Genomic DNA, 7,144 nt, shown 5'->3' with positions numbered 1-7,144 from the left:
CGCCGCGGACACATGCGTGAAAATGCGTCGCACCGCGGACGGGGAGCGCATCAACGTCGAGTGGAGCTTCCTGGAGCCAAGCGGAGTCGTCGGCGATGAAGGTGAGAGCGCCGAGACGGATCTCACGGCCCTCGACCAAAACTCCACCAGCAACCATGATGAAAGTAATCGGAAAACTGCAACTTCTCCAAAAATCGCTAAGACACCGGCCCCACGGTGGACGCCAACTGTCGTGGTTCTAAGTTTGACAGTAGAGTGGGGGTAGGTATGGAGAGGCAAGGTCCTAGCTATGGAGCAGTTGTAAACACCAAGGATGTACGAGTTCAGGCCCTTCTCGGAGGAAGTAACAACCCTACGTCTCGGAGCCCGGAGGCGGTCGAGTGGATTATATGTGTCTGGATTACAGGGGTGCGAACCCTTGACACTGAGGAGGGGGGTGGTTTATATAGTGTATGCCAGACCCCTCCGGCCCTCAGTAATGCAGGGTTTAAAGTAAATTAAGTCTAGGCATTACTGGTAACGCCTTACATAAAGTGTCCTAAATGCCATAAAGACTACTTAATTACAGACTGTTACGCTGCAGAGTGGTTCTTGATCCTCTGGTGGTCGAGTGAGTCTTCGTGGTCGAGTCCTTCGAGTCCGTCGAGTGAAGTCTCTCTTGGTCGACTGGAAGGTAGTTTCTTCTGAGGGTGTCCTTGGGTAGGGTACTTTGATCAGGTCTATGACCCTATCCTAGGTACATGACTTCTTCAGGTGGTGCTCCATCTGTGCGCCTCTGATCTGCGGGAGCACGACGGCCTTCCATAGAAGGAAGTTTCCCCTTGATAGCTTCTCCTGCGGTGGCGGTCCGAGAGGAACAGAGCTGCTGCTGGATGATGATGCGAAGGTGGAGGACGTGGTGCTGGAAAGCGCGCTCATGGTGGACGATAGGGCTGCGGAGGAAGACATGATCTCGGCCGCGGGGAAGGTAGCTAGATGCGATCTTCGATCTAAGAGGAAGATGCTCTGATTACCATGTTGAATTCATGCTCCAGCCAACTCATCCAAAAGTCCAAACTGATGAAGGGAGGCGGGCAACATATTTCAACAGACTCTAGCTGAGAAAGCAAGAAGAAATGTCTGAGCTGGGATCTAAAATGGAGCATGTCAAGAATTAGTGAAAGAAAGCATCGGGTGGATGAGTGTACGTACTCCAGGTCCATTCTTTCTCCTTCATCTTCGCTATCATCGTGGTCATACTCATCATCATCCTCATCATCGGTATCTTAATTTGGAGATCGAGAGGTAAAAATGAGCAATAAGAGATTGATTAGTGCCCAGATATTATCAGGAAGCATGTGCATGAATATAGGCGCAGGAGTGCGGAGAAGAGTAAAAAAACAACACTAGCCAGATTCACTCATTGGTTAGTATCATGTGTTGTTTTGGTAGTTTGTACCTTCTGGTTTCTCTGGATACATATAAATGTCAATGCTTGGATGTCTAGGTTGGGCGTTCATTGCATTTTTCACTGCGGCATATGCTTTGGCAGCTTCCATATTGGTGACCCCATCCCAATGGATTTCAACTAATGCACTCTGAAGTGAAAGCAGGTTACCCAGGCCGATCTCAAACAGATCGTTGTTACCATCTTCTATGGCCACGCGCACGCCCAGGTTGAATCGGACGAGTTCGGCATTTAGCAAAGCTCCTTGTCGGAAGACTAACTGCGTGGCTGGCTCACAATGCATTCCAAAGGCTATCACACAACAGAACTCATCTGAACCGATGACAAGCAGCCTTTCTGTTTGGTGTGCTCCATACTAAGAGATGTATAAGAGCTGGCAACCTCTCAAGGATTTGCACATCCTCCTGCCTAACTTCCTTGACTATGATGTCGAACTTAGATAGGTTTGATAGCTGTGCGGGGCCACTTCTCATTATCCACACTGGCAATGAAGAGCATGTGATGTGGTCTGAGCTGAACGCAAATTTGCGGAGACATCGAGGGGGTTCCCAGTGTCCCCCCCAAGAGATCCAAGTATTGTACATCGTCACATGTAATACTTAGACTTTGGATATCATGCAGTTTGAATATAGTCTCCACAAAAGTTTCCTCTACCTCGAGGCTCCAAGCAAGGAAGTGAATGTCGAGCTCCCTCAGCCTTGCTAGGTTGCCAAGCTCTTGCGCAGTGCTCGGGGAGGCATAAATGGTCTCCAATACTTCCAATGAAGTCAGGTTACCCAACACACCAGGGGGCCAATAGCAGCGAAATAAAACCTTTATGGACATTAGCTGTCTTAGCTTCCACATGGATGACGGCAACACTCTCATCTCAAAATTGCAGTCTAAATCTAGGTAAAGTTTCTCTGGAGCTCGAGCTACATGGTACCTGTTATCATATCCGTCTGTTTCGCATTGAGATCTGTGCGACTAAGGCATCATGTGCCCACATTCTGACATTGTCAGCATAATTAGCAGGGTCTCTCTCCTGCATGCAGAACAAACCGCGCACTCTCTCCCCTGACACCTCTCCTGACATTTGCATGCAGCACAAACGCATTCTTTCTGTACACTGACATTTGCATGCAAGATTCTCTCTCTCTCTCTCCTATTTCTTTACTCCATGAGCACTGACGCACTGCAGCACAAACACACAATCTCTTCTGACATTTGCATGCAAGACATACTCTCTCTCCTGACATTTGTATGCAAGACACACTTTTTCTTTATCTTTTCATGTAGCATGACACTCTTGCAGTGAGCAACCGAGCAAGCACCGAGTCAACTCAGCCAGAGGCACCTAACACGTGCTACAGGAACTTGTCCTGCCAGAGATACCGACAAGACTTGTGCCAGGCCAAGTTTAGAGTATTAAGCGTTGATCGTTTTGACAGCGTTGCAGATTTTCAAACTCCTGCACAAATCTCGATGCAACATAGTCCATTCTGAACGGCCCTGATATAGGGTACCACGTAGCTCAGCCTACAGAAAACCGTGCTCCTAAATCTAACACTTGTAGAAACTGTAGATTTCCTATTTCCTCCGGGATTTCAGAGATACCAGTTCTTTCTAGACCTAGGTACCTCAGGTGAAATAAGTACCCGATATCCCTCACCTTAGGCTGAGAGTTAAGTGCCCCAATACGGCATCGATGTAAGTCCAACACACGTAAAACACCAAAGCTAGATATAGCCGGCATGATAGTCATGGCTAGTGGAAAGACAGTGATGGACCTTACTTGTGATATACTCATTGAATTAGCAAGAAGTGTAGTTTCTTGATCTTCCTCAATATTTTGGAGGGACAATCTACGGATATTGTTCTGAGAACTAGTGATATCCTTATTACTTTCCAATATTTTCAAAAACTTTGATTCAGCTGACAAGGAACGAATCAGATCAAGCACCATGTCATGCACTCGACAACTTTGTACTTCACGAAAACCATTAAATATTGGTATACTCATGTATCTGTTTATGAGCTCGTTAAAATAAGTTTCCCCAACTTCAAAGATACTAGTCTGGTGCTTTCCATGCTGCACAAATTTTTCGCAAATCCACTTCCATATCAGATCTTCTTTGTCCATCTCATGATCTTCAGGATACATGCATAAATATAATAGGCAAGTCTTCAGATCAAAAGGCAGATCATAGTAGCTAAACGATGGTATCCTCTACATTTCCTCCATACTTGCATCTTCTGTAAGTCCACGCCCAATTGAGTCTAGCAGAACTTGCCATTCAACTTTTGGCTTGATCTGATGACCAACAATGAGAAGACTAGCTATAGTAAGGATAGCTAATGGTACACCGCCACATTTCTTCAAAATATCTCTAGATACTTCCTTAAGTTCACTAGGACATTTATTCTCACTTGAAAATATTCTTTTACAAAAGAGCCTTGTAGAGTCACTATCCGAGAGAGGTCCCATTTGATAAATAGAATCATGAGTTGAAGGACAACATGCTATGGATACACTTAATATGCGGGTTGTCGTGATTAGGCGACTGCCAAGATTGTTCATATTAGAGAAAGCCAACTTGATATCTTCCCATAGTTTTCCATCCCATATATCATCAATTACGACGAGATACCTGTACAAGTTGTGAGAGAACATTAATGAAATGTTGATGCACAGATCACAAGGGATAATAAAGTGCCATATAACACACACAAACTATGTACAAATAAGTACATATAAGGATGAAAACAAGGGGACACCAGATTCCAAACTCATCAATAATCTTGTTGACGATATATAGCATTATTATGAACTGAGAATCAGATGCTGTCAAAGCAAAAATAGGATTCAAAAAAGCATAAATTAGTAACAGATGGGTGGCATGTAGCAAACACACATGTAGTCACTGTTATGGAACTATAACTTGTATAATGACCTCAAATTACAATGCACTATATTTATCCAAAATGTCAAACCAAATAACCAAATGGTTATCAAATTCACAATCTGGTGGCTGCCAATAACGTATTCATAGTTAATCAGTACAGGGTAAATCTATAAGTAAGATTAGATTAGTCAAAACCACTAACATTTGAGCCAGTGTTCCAGGAAAATCTCAATTTCTTTATTTTTTTAAAAACACGGCCTAGAGCCAATAGAAAAGTTAATAATTAACAACCTCCATCAACAACAAAAAAAACTACAAATTGTACATCTACATGAATAATTGCAATATTATGCATGTCTTTATAGGAAACATATAAATTGTCAATTTGAAAAGATGCATCCGAGCATCGGAAAGTATTCTAAGCCATCTACTAGATAACCAATCATTATATAGCTGCTTCCATAGCATGCAAAAAAAAAACTTGTCACCAGGAACATTTGACCGTAACTGGGTGAGGGGCGCATACCTCTTGTCGTGAAGGAATTCCCGGATTTCTTCGATGAGTTGTCTTTCATCCAATACCATGAGATTCATATTAGTGTACATATTTTTGTCTAGACCAATAAGGATGTCCCTGAAAATCTTCTTCATGTCAGGATTCTGACCAACCGGAACAAAACCCCGTGAATCAAAACCACCTTTGATCTTGTCATATACTGCTCTGACTAGAGTGGTCTTGCCCAATCCCCCGAATCCAACGACGGAGACTACTTTTGGTCTCTTGTTGGAGGGATCTTTATCTCCCAAAGACAATAACTTGAGAAGCTCTTGATCCCTCTTCCCATAGATGCCGACAAGCTGTGTAGCTTCAGTGTATAGAGCGCGGAGACGAGGATCGATAGTCGTCCCAGCTGTAGGCTTAGGCACAATATTATCGACTGTGTACCTGCGAGGGGAAGATGTACCCACTGAAAAATATCACAAGTGTTATCGTTCTAAATAGAAGTACATGCCGATAGTGACGATGTCTATCCCCCTCTCCCTCCACGAACCGAAAGTCACTGTGGTCAATCGGCCACAAAAATCATAGGTAGGTCCGTGCAATCGGGTACGCACCTGCCGCGCCTGTTGGCCACCTCTTGGACATCTTTGTTGATTTCCTTGATGGCGCTAGCTGTCCGACGACGCTCCTTGCCCTTGTTAAACAAGTTGGCCATCTTCTCCACAAGGTCCGTGAGCTTGTTGCCATCGGCAGCAGGTTTATTAGGGCCCTCGACACGCACGATGAACTTGTCAATGATGTCTTCTATGTCGTAGGAGTGATCCCTGACCTCGTCAGCCTAGAGCTTGACTTGCTCGTCGAGCTGGTGGCGCGGCACCTCTGCCACCTTGCAGAGTGCAGCGTCCATGCTCTTCATCTCTTCGATGAGAGATTCGACGCCTTTCTTGGCGTTCTTCTGCAGGTTGTACTCCTCCATGAGCAGCTGCCCCAGCTTGGGGAGCAGGCTGCCCATGGCGCCGGTCACCACCTGCATCGCTAGCTAGCTAGCTACACTGACTGATCTCTGGATGTAAGAACAGCTTAGCATCGACGATGAGCTGTGGTTGAGGGTGGTCGTGACTCTCTCTCTCAATATCCCTGTATGTTGATTGCTTGTGCATAAAAACTAATCAAAGAGAGGTGCATTATTGATCCCACCACTTTGCCCAGTTGTTCTCAACGCGTCTGGTGCACTTTGGGGCGGCAAAAAGGTGCCGCCCTAGCTAATAAATTAATCTTCACAAGACGACCTCAAGTCGCACTTTAGATAATCTTGTATTGTTCAGTAGGTGCATGCATGCGAACAAAGGCATCAAGACTGTGTGCTTAGTTTTGAAAGCTTCACCTAATATAAGTTACATGTATATACTCCCTCCGTCCTAAAATAAATGTCTCAAACTTAGTGTAACTTTGTACTAGAGTAGTACAAAGTTGTGACACTTATTTTGGGACGGAGGGAGTACAACTGTATCAATTAGTGCCCGTCCCAAGGTCACATCATCTGAACCCAGCTAGCTACCATGGATCAGATCGAGTCATTGCCACGTACGAGTGACACTGCAATAAAATTGTTCTCCCAAGGTCAGATCTGACCTAGAAAGGAACAAGCTAATCTACTTTTAATTAGCACCAGACAGGGAGAGCAGTAGCTAGCACCAGCTTCCTAAGCTGTTAAACGTTTTCACGAGGCTCCTTACCTATGAGGGTTCACAATGATCCACATCATCTGGATTAAATTGGGCGGTCAGATGTTAATTTAGCGGCGATGATCAACTGGCACTTGTAGAAAAACACCTATTAGTCCCGGTTCGTAAGGGCCTTTAGTCCTGGTTCATGAACCGGGACTAATGGATCGTTACTAATGCGTCCACCCATTAGTCCCGGTTCAAAGATGAACCGGGACAGATGTGCCTCCACGTGGCCGGTCCGCCGAGCCCAGTCAGGGGGGCCTTTGGTCCCGGTTGGTGGCACCAACCGGGACTAAAAGTCCATGTTTTTTTTAGAAAAGTGGCTGCTTTAGGGGTTTTGTGGGTTATTTTTAGGTTGTTATTAGCTAGCTAATAGAGAGAAGTGTCCTCTCTTATATCTTCGTCCTTGGTTTATCAACGCTGCTGCTATATATGTTCATTTCACCCGTTGATATAACATGCTCATGCATGCTCGCATCATACATCATATATATATATATATGATAACAAGTCCTACTAATATGCATCATCATACAACTTCTACTTGTTATTAATAATAAGTCATACGATCATCATCCTCATA

The 7,144-nt window shown here is 44.6% G+C and overlaps 1 pseudogene; it reads right to left on the bottom strand.

Annotated features, from left to right (window-relative positions):
* Window positions 1–376: 376 nt before the first annotated feature.
* LOC123116745 (uncharacterized) lies at window positions 377–5,994 on the bottom strand (annotated as a pseudogene).
* Between the last annotated feature and the right edge of the window lie 1,150 nt (window positions 5,995–7,144).

This window comes from Triticum aestivum, chromosome 5B, assembly GCF_018294505.1.
Source record: "Triticum aestivum cultivar Chinese Spring chromosome 5B, IWGSC CS RefSeq v2.1, whole genome shotgun sequence".
NCBI lineage: Eukaryota > Viridiplantae > Streptophyta > Magnoliopsida > Poales > Poaceae > Triticum > Triticum aestivum.
Note: the sequence above shows the minus strand (reverse complement) of the source record. Positions and strands in the feature narration are given on the sequence as shown.